A 9302-nucleotide genomic window follows, 5' to 3' on the forward strand; every position below is an offset into this window, starting at 1 on the left:
CTCCTTTGACCCAGATTTGGCACCACCAGTAAGAGAGACATACACACACAGCCTGTGTCCCACAGCATATCACAAGCAAACACCTGTCACTGTCTCTGCAAAGACAAAGCAGGACTCAGACTTCTTCCCCAATCCAGCTATCTGTCAGATGCAAGAGAGTCTCTGCATAATATCCCTGAGAATACAGCAGGTTCCAAGCTTGTGTTGAATAAGTGTGACAAGAGGAAGGAATGTTCATCATTCTTGGTTTGCTCCTGAAAAGGCACTGGCTGACTTTTCAACTATCTCTTTGAAAGCCTGTTCCTCTGAACCCTTCACCCAAATCACTAACTATTCAGACAGTCCACTGCTGTTTTCCTTCAGTATCTCTATGCACAAGGTAAAGAATCAGTGTTATACAACTAGAGAAAGTAATTGTACCATAAAGGCCTATCCAGTAATCCTTAGCCTCTGCATAACCTGTTCCCTTAGGGGACTTACAGGTTATATGAATAGAAAATAATGAAAAGTGAACATGAAGAAAGTGAAAGCAAGCACAGAGGCAAAGAAATCAGCTGGGTCTTCCATGGCAGACAAAGAGAACTGAGCAAGGAAGACCTCCAGACTTCCACCCCACCAGGTTCCTGACAGATACACCCTGCCTTTCAATACTCAACCCCAACAGGAAGAGGTCTGCATCCAAGAATTTAATACCTCATCTGTTTATTCCCAAAAAGGTCTTCCCTAACAGCACTCAATACGCTTCTGTGATAAGGTGCTGTAAGGAACAGTTTGAATCTACAGAAGTAGGAAGAGGTAGTTGAATAAAAGCAACTCATGAGACAGAATGGGCCTAAACTGGGGAATGTTGCATTAATACATAGGCTAACATGTAGGGAAAAATAACAGGAAGCATCAGATGTGTCAGGTGAGATGGAAGTTTCAATCAGCTTTATTAACAGAAGCAAGCATGATGGAAAATAGCATTGCTACATCCAGCTTCCTGATGGAATACCATAATTCATAATGAAAAGAATGGGAGAAGAATTTATAATTCTCCTGTAATAGTGGGAGACCAATAAAAGAAGGTCTCTATTACGAAATTGTTTGCCTCCTCCTGAATTTGTATTCCTGCTGGTGTTCCCACTTTTAGAGACACTAGCACTTTAAGCATTTAATCTCTGAAGCATAGGTACAACCCGTGCTCTTTTCAGTTTATTCACAGCAAATCTTGCACTGAAACATTGTGTGGTTTCATTAGCTATTATTCATACTTCAGTGCTTTTCATCTACTCACCAATTATGTGCTTATGAGTTTAGTGAAGCCCTTAAACTCACTATTGTGACCACCTAGGTTTGCTGGGCAGCTCCCTGGGAATTTTATAGCATGTGGCTCTTGGCTACAAACTGGTACAGGGCTACCATGTTTGGGAAAGCTCACTGGGAGCATCACCGACCTTTTCTGACTTTCTGGATGAATCCCATGAGGATGGTGTCCAAAACCTCTCAGCGACGGCAGTCCAGCCAACTTCAGGCACTTGCCCACCGCCAGCTGGGGGAAATTCTGCAGCTGCGACCCGTGGGGTGCTTCAAGGACTGCAGTCTTAGCCTTCCACGCTTTACCGGACTTGGGCCCCCTGCGGGAGCCCGCGGACCAGCCCCGCCTCCCCGTTCCGCCGCCTGCCGCGGCTCTCCCGGCCCCGTCCATGCGGTGGCAGCCGCGCTCCACGGCGGGGGCAGCGCCCCCGGCCCGCCCCGAGCCCCGCCGCGCCTTCATTTCCTCGGGGGCTGCCACCGACCGCCTCCGTCAGGCTGAGCGCACACCTCGCATTCTTTACCCTTTTTTTCTCACTCCCTTCTGGATGGTCTCCAAATCTGCTGCCTCTCCGAGGGCATGGTGCCTGCCCACCGCTGAGCGCATTTCCCATCCGACTCTGCACCGCGACGTCCGCTGCCCTGCTGCCACAGCCCCAGCTTTGTGAGCTTAGTGAGCAACGCGCTGGCGCTGCCAGCTTGGGTCCGGCTGCAGCTCCTGGGCCAGGCAGTGCAGGACGGCTGCCAGGGCATCTTCATGCAGCTGATCATTCCTGCCTGCACGGTCCCCCCTCAGCTGCCTCTTCCGCCTGGGACCACATTCCCCAGCAGCAACAAACATTGGAAGTCCAAATCCCACCAGCACTCAACCTTGCACACCAGACTGGGGTTGTCCTCTTTCAAACTCAGTCAATTACTGCCTGTCACCCTGGTTAGCAATGACAGTATGGGCAGAGCCAGCACAGCCCCAACAGGACCCATCTTGTCACTGTCAGGACAGAACAGCAGAAATATCTACCAACTAGGAGAGAGTTGGGGTCTTTTGGCCAGTCTCTTTTAAAAGCTCAGCAGAGTACTCAGTTATCAATCCTGCCTGAGGACCAGTGCAGGTGTTTGGGATTAAGGGAATGCAATTTATTCCACCTGGGAAAGCTTTTTCTGTCAAGTTACTGCTCCCTGCATATCATGTACATGCTACAGCATGAGTGGTGGGCACATGCCATGGAAGAACATACCAGAGCCACCTGCTTAAAGTTGCCAGGCTCTTCAGTTTAATCATTGCATGTTGACCTTGGGAACGCTCCCACCTCTTAGGGCCTCCTGGCAGGGGCAGAAAATGCACATATCCGATGCAGAACAATTTAGGGAAAGTCCAAGGGGTGGGGCTTCAAACTTACATCCTCAGCACTGGTTAACTGTCATGTAACTCATTGCTGGACAGGGAACTCACCCTGCCGGTTCCTGTCATGCCTGGAGCAAACTTTAGCAATGAGTCACTCTGAGATCAGGGTCATCCAGAGCAAAACATCAAGCATCTCTGATACCTGCTGCAGGAGCATCCCTCTCACCCTCCACTGGCAGTGGTCAAATGTCAGCAGTTGACATTTTGGTGCTATTTTTCCCTTAGTCCATGGCTAAGAGTCACACTAACACCCATATGCTGAAGAGGAGATGCCCTGTCCCCAGGAATGAAAGAAACATTCGTGCTACATCCAGCAGTACCAGAGGAAGGGCCGAGTCCCTGCATCTGAAGGTCTGGCACCTCCTGAGATCCATTTGTGAGCCCTAGAGAGGAAATGCAAAAGAAGGAGTCTTGACGTCTTTGCAAATCAAGGCAGGGATCCTCTGGACACCAAAGGGGTGCCCTAGTTCTACCCCAGCACGTCCTGAGCTCACTCCACTGGTTTTTAGGGGGTCGGTGCTGGCCAAGCCCTGCGTAGAGAGCGCAGGGGCAGATTCCTCAGGAGCTACAAATGATTCGCCACATTTCTACCTTTGTTCACTGGTTTTCTCAAACCAAGCCATTGTTTAGATGAAAATAATTTTCTGCAGTGCAATTATATTCATTCAACCTGCACAGTCCCATGCTGCACACTGCTTATTTTTCTCTACGTATGCCTGACCATGTCATTCCAAATAATCCATAAAGTTTGCATTTTATAGGAAGGAGGACAAGATAAGAAAGGCTCAGGTAGCCATCTGAAAACCCAGAGGCTGGCATTAGTTTTGGGATTAAATCTACGTGTTCTCTTAATATTCAGGGATGAACCATTCACCTGACTGAGACTGTTCTTTCGGAATATACTTGAATGATTGATTGAAAAAGTGGTGGTGAAGTAGGAGTTGGGACCCTACCAGTCACTGGCAATGTTGAGTGTTTGCTCAGCAGTTAGCTGCTATCTGTGTCCCAGTGCTTTCCAGACTCATTCTACCCTAGCATTCAGGCATGTTAGCTGAGATCCTGGAGTACCTGTGGGGTGCTCTCAGCGTGTTGCACACAATGTAATTGGGTGGGGCATTGTTGGGGGGAGGACATTGCAGTTGCTTGGTAGTGGTTTGAGAGGTGCCATCCTGAGAGGCATTCACCCCCCAGAGCTGCACAGCTGAGTGTCACACATACAACCCCTTTGAAAGGCACTGAGGTATGGATGTAGGCAAAGTTAAAGCACCAGACAGCGAGAGGCACACCCCATCTTTAAGGTTTTCTTTTGTGTGCCACTGATAAGCCTAGAGTAGGGCAGGTTGGGATGAGGGTCCAGCAATATTCTCTTTTATCCTTCCTGCTTCTCATACTAGCAGCATGCATGCATTCTCAGGGCAACCCCACCAGTTTCTCCCTGCAGGGTTTTGCCTGCTTCCCCTCACAGGAGTCTATCAGAAACATCTCCAGAAGAAGAATAAATATCTAGGATTTAGCCAGCAGCATGGAAGGGAGATCCCTCCCCTATCTCTAGACCCCATGTTATTTTTGACTTTGGGAAACTACTTTTGTTCTCCTAAATGTTGGAGCTCAGGCTGGTGTTGCAGGGTAGAAAGCAGAGCACACACAATAAGAGGATAAACAGTGGCATGGGACACTGTGCTCTGCCCAACAGAGGCAGCTGCAAACTGACCTTGGATGTGCCCTCATCCTTCCCTGGTGCTGCAATTTTCCTCTGTGCTGACTGTGTAGCAGTGTGTCCCCAGGGGCTCATGCTTACAGCTTGCAGCGTCACCTCTCTCCCCACACAGATGAAGATCCACCCGTATATGCAGTGGGCATCTTAGATGTGTTACCTGCACCTAAACCCAGGTGACACCATCAAGCAGAAGACACTGTGGCACTGCCCACGCCATCTAAGCTGGGTCAGATCTGCCTCTCAGGGGTGGCATTTCTGCAGGTGCCTGCTCAGTGCTTCCACGGTGCTGGCAGCAGAGGATGGGATACCTGAGAGGATGGTCTTAGCCTGAAGAGAGGGACGAGGAAGTGTGGACTGCAGGTGTGGGAAGGAAGGCACAGAGGGCATTGAGGAGGAGAAAGGACAGCTGAGATGAGCGAAGCAGACTGCAACCCGAAGCAGGGAGGCTGCAGAACTGCAGGGAGTGCCGCTGTCCAGCGAACGCAGGGTGGGGATGGACACTCGGCATGCCGGCTCCTTGGCACCTGGCCTGCCATATCTGATGTGGGTAGAAGGATACCAGAGAGCACCAGTGCTGAAGAGAGGGTGGCAACACAAAGACCCCTGTGTTCCTCTGGTCCCCATCCCTTTCTCCCCCTCCTCTCCCAATTTATTTACCCGAGTTCAAAAGACAGCCTCACAGTCCCGAGGGGCTGGCTGAAGTGGCCAAGGGGTGGGCTGTGAGGTCATCTTCAATGAGGGCAAAAATCCAGTGTCAACAATGCTGCCCATTGTATGGCCCTGTTTAGACAATACCGGCTGGGTTCTTGCTGCTGGCAGTCCGAGGACTGGGAGCAAAGCCTGTTTGGGGTAACAGGAGGGGAGGAGCGTGGGGAGGCTGTCTGGCATTGGGTCAGACAGCAAGGAATGGGGCAAAGTGCAGAGATAAGCACCCTATACCAGTCATCAGCATGTTATCAGCCTAATTCTTGATGCTGATAAGATTATCTTGGTGCTGATTCTCTCATCAGTGGCAGGGAATTTAGCCATCCTGGTCACAGCCTGGAGGCATGGCCTATCACTCCAGTTACATCTGCTTTCTCTTCTAACCCTGGCAATGAGACACCAGTGATTGCTACCTCATTGCCTCACTTTAATTCCACATTTCCTGCTCAGCAGCAGGAGGGTGGCAAGGTAAACATCAGCTTCTTCCTTTGGCACTTGCCCTTCCCTGGACAGCTGTGGGAATGCAGTTGGGGGTTTGGCCACTGCCACTCATATGGGAGCTCCCAATAACTGTTAACTGCAAGAGCCCAGGTAACCCATACTGAACTTAGCCATGTTTTAAAAGTGAGGATGGAGCAGGGGGATCTTCAGGAGCTTGTAGGAACCATTGAATTTATGGGAAAACAGATGACATTTTAAGGCAGAAGGGGAGGGAACATGATAGAAAACACCCAAGTGACCAGGATGCTGCCAGTTCTTGTAACCATAAATAGCACTTTTGGTAAATGCCATGATATCAGACTCTTCAAGTCACAGTATCTGGAGCCAGGTGACTAAACAATTCTTAGCTTTCCATTTCAAAAAGGAAAGCCATTTGCTACATCTCCTGTAAAAATATAACACAGAGTCACCAGATTCCAGAAAAAGGCATGAGAGACAAAGCAACATTAAACCAGGGTGGTGACCCCATGAGCTGGCATCTGATCTCTGGCACCTGAACTCCTGAGACTGACAATCCAGAAAGACCTGCAGCTTCCATCACATTTCAAGCAGGCATTAATTTGGAACTCCTGTAGTCTGAGCCAGGTCCTGTCCCAACTCTATCTGTAGCCAAGGGCCACCACCTCATTTCTCTGCAACACATAACTGTGCCCAGAGGTCAAACTGTCAAATCCAGGGGTACCATTAACCTATGAAACCACTGGCAATGGTGGGGAACGACACCAATGTTCATCTGCTCTTCAGAGTGGGCTTGATGCCTTTGAAGAGCAGGTTCTTTATGAGGGCAAGAGGAAAAAAAGCGTTGGTGAAAGAACAGAAAGCCACCCCTGCACTTCTCCTTGGATGAAAGGGCCACGGCATGATTCTCCTACCCCTAGAAAAAACTTTAAAGCTGGAATTGCTTCATACTTCTTCAGGAAAACAATGCAAGAGATGCAGGAAATAATCCTAGGAAAATTTTTGTGAACCTTTACTTTTGGCAGAGGAGAATGCATAGGGTTCATGTCTTTCCCCAGTTTTCAGCTTATTCCCTCATTACTTCAGTCTCCTCTTCTTGTTTTCAATGTCCAATTGTGAAATAGAAGAAAAAATGGGAGACAGGGAATGTTGTTAAAGAAGATAAACAAACAACATGAAACAAACCTTGTAAAGTCCTTGCAGCAAGCTTTTTTTGCCTATGTAGCTTTTTCAACAGTTTTGAAGGGGGTAACTGAGGAGATCCACTAAAATTTCCAACACCAGATTTCAATTTCAAACACCAGATGAAATCCCCTTACAAAACTTACTGCCATGTGGAAAAGCAGGGGAGAATGGGAAGGAACATGTTATGGTAAAAGGTCCTTAGCTTAGCCTTGATGCTTTTTATCTGCATCCTGGCACTGTAGTAGCAAAACCAATGTTGTTAGTGCATCCCAGGACAGGTCTGTGATGGTTTTTCTGTTCTTTCTCATATGTGCATACAGATGGTATCTTGTAATAAACCCCATGTCTGGCTTGTGCCTCTTTTTTCCTCAACCTTGATAAAAAACTGTGAGACACTCTGACAGAAAGTACTCTGCATGAACTTTTCACTAGCCCTGTGCCCCAGTGGGCAGGAAGGTGGAAACAGTCTTACATTAAACCATGTATTTCTAAAGAAATCCCTTACTGAAGTTCATGGCCTGTGCTGCCTATGACATGGCTCTGCTCATCACTGCCCTGCACCACAGCCCTGGCATTGCATCAGCTCATTTGTGAAAGACCATGACCTCGGGCAGCAGTCACCAGACGCAGAATTGAATCAGTTTCCTGAGGACGATGGCTGAAGCTGAATCTTCATAAAGCACTGTTGGTGTACTCCACCAGCAATGTAATTCTGCTGAAGGCTCAGCTGGGCAGCTCTCCCTGGACGGAGGGAAAAGCCTATCTGGAAAGATACAAACTACAGCAGGAAAACCCCAGTTTAAGCTGTACTGCTGTGTCTATACAGACATTTCTGTTTTCCCACCTGGGCCGCCCAGTGATGCCCCCTTTTGTCTCAAGCCTTGAGCAACAGAGCTGAGGCAGAAGTCTGCAGCTGAGATTCAGATGGGCAGGGCTGAGTGGTGGGGACCAGAGGTGTGCAGGGTGCAGGCTGCTGGCCTGGCCAGCAGCTCTCCATGGGAGGGAGCCTGGCATGGCCAAGCCTTCAGCCCACAAAGGACCAGAAAGCCTTTTGACATGCAAGGCTGGATCTGCTGCAATCTAAATATTGGGAAAGCAAACCACTCTCTGCACCTTGCCAAAATGTCAATGCCTGAACCTTGTGGCCACGTTGAGGAGCTTTAATCTGTTCCAGAGGTGATCAAATGGCAGCTGGAGAAGCTGGTCAAGCTATGAAGGGTCTATCTCAGGGCTTATGCTTAGCACATAAGACTTGAAACCTGCCAGATGAGCACAGCCCCGGCAATGGTCAAGATCCATCTCTTCCTCTGTACAACAAAAAAAACGTGATAGTCACCCCCCAGAATAACTTGGCAGAGGAATATTCATAAAAGTTATTCCTGTTGTGAAGGAGCAGCCAGAGATGGTGTTAATTTTAGAGGACAGTAAAGTCTATCTGCCCTGTCTGTTCCCTCTTAGGCTCACCCCGTGTCTGAGGAAAGAAACCAGTGGGAATGGAAAGGGCTCTGGTGGGTCTGAGTATTTGCAAAACTGCAAACCTTAAATGCTCCAAAGCCTCCTTGTCACCCACCACTAGCATCGCTAGGTCACGCCCAAGTTCATGGCATTGAGATTGTTTTCCCCATGTGGCATAAGCTGGAGATGACCTTTCTAAAATTAACAAGTACTGGCTTCTTTTTTATTTCTTTCCTTTCTGGTTTTCTTTTGGAAATAGCAGGAGTCGGATTTCCTTAGGGTAGTTTTCAGCTCAGTTTATATTTCTTTCAACACTCACACAGAAAGTAGGTAGAATCTTTAATTAAAACATCATTTCTCCTCAGTGTTTACTAAACCTCAGTGTTGTTAACCAAACATTTAATGGAGAGTCTTAAAAGGGAGGGTTAAAAGTCCTTCCCTGACTCATGTTAGCTTTCACCATCTAGGAACATCTTCTTATGTGGGCTCTCTGTTTTAATACTGTGCCTCAGAAAGTAGGCATGACTTGAGATTCTAATGTAAAATTTAAACACATACTCCTCACAGACCTCTTCATCCATCACAGTTGAATGAAAAAGGAGAGACATACTTTCCCCCTTTTCTGAACACCTCTAAATCTGGAGAACAAAGGGGCTACTGTTATTTTTCATTGTCAGTTTTCCCTTCCAGTGATTACAATGCAGCTCACTTTTGACAGCTGCCACTGAATCAGCCTCCCTATGTCTGAGCAGGGCCATCTCAGGGATGGACTCTGCTGCAAGATCTTGGTTATCTGTCTGTGCTTCTTGTGATCAGCTCCATCACTACAGGAGGGCTGCCGGACAGGATATGTGTCAGGGGATATGGGCACACTTCAAAATGGCTTTTCACATCCCTGTTCCACTCCCAAAATGACTCTTGTGTCAGCGGGGGGCTGAGGCTGAACACGGGACATGCTACTGGGTGTGGAAAGGTCCTGGCCAGGATGATGGCATTAGGGTACCCTAACACCAGCCTTGGTGTTAAATGACTGAGGGTGCCTGGCACGATGACCACACGGTGGAGTTAGGAGAGCTGCCTCCAGGC

This window comes from Myiozetetes cayanensis, unplaced genomic scaffold (genome assembly GCF_022539395.1).
Source record: "Myiozetetes cayanensis isolate MyiCay16 unplaced genomic scaffold, myiCay2020 scf10, whole genome shotgun sequence".
Taxonomy (NCBI): domain Eukaryota; kingdom Metazoa; phylum Chordata; class Aves; order Passeriformes; family Tyrannidae; genus Myiozetetes; species Myiozetetes cayanensis.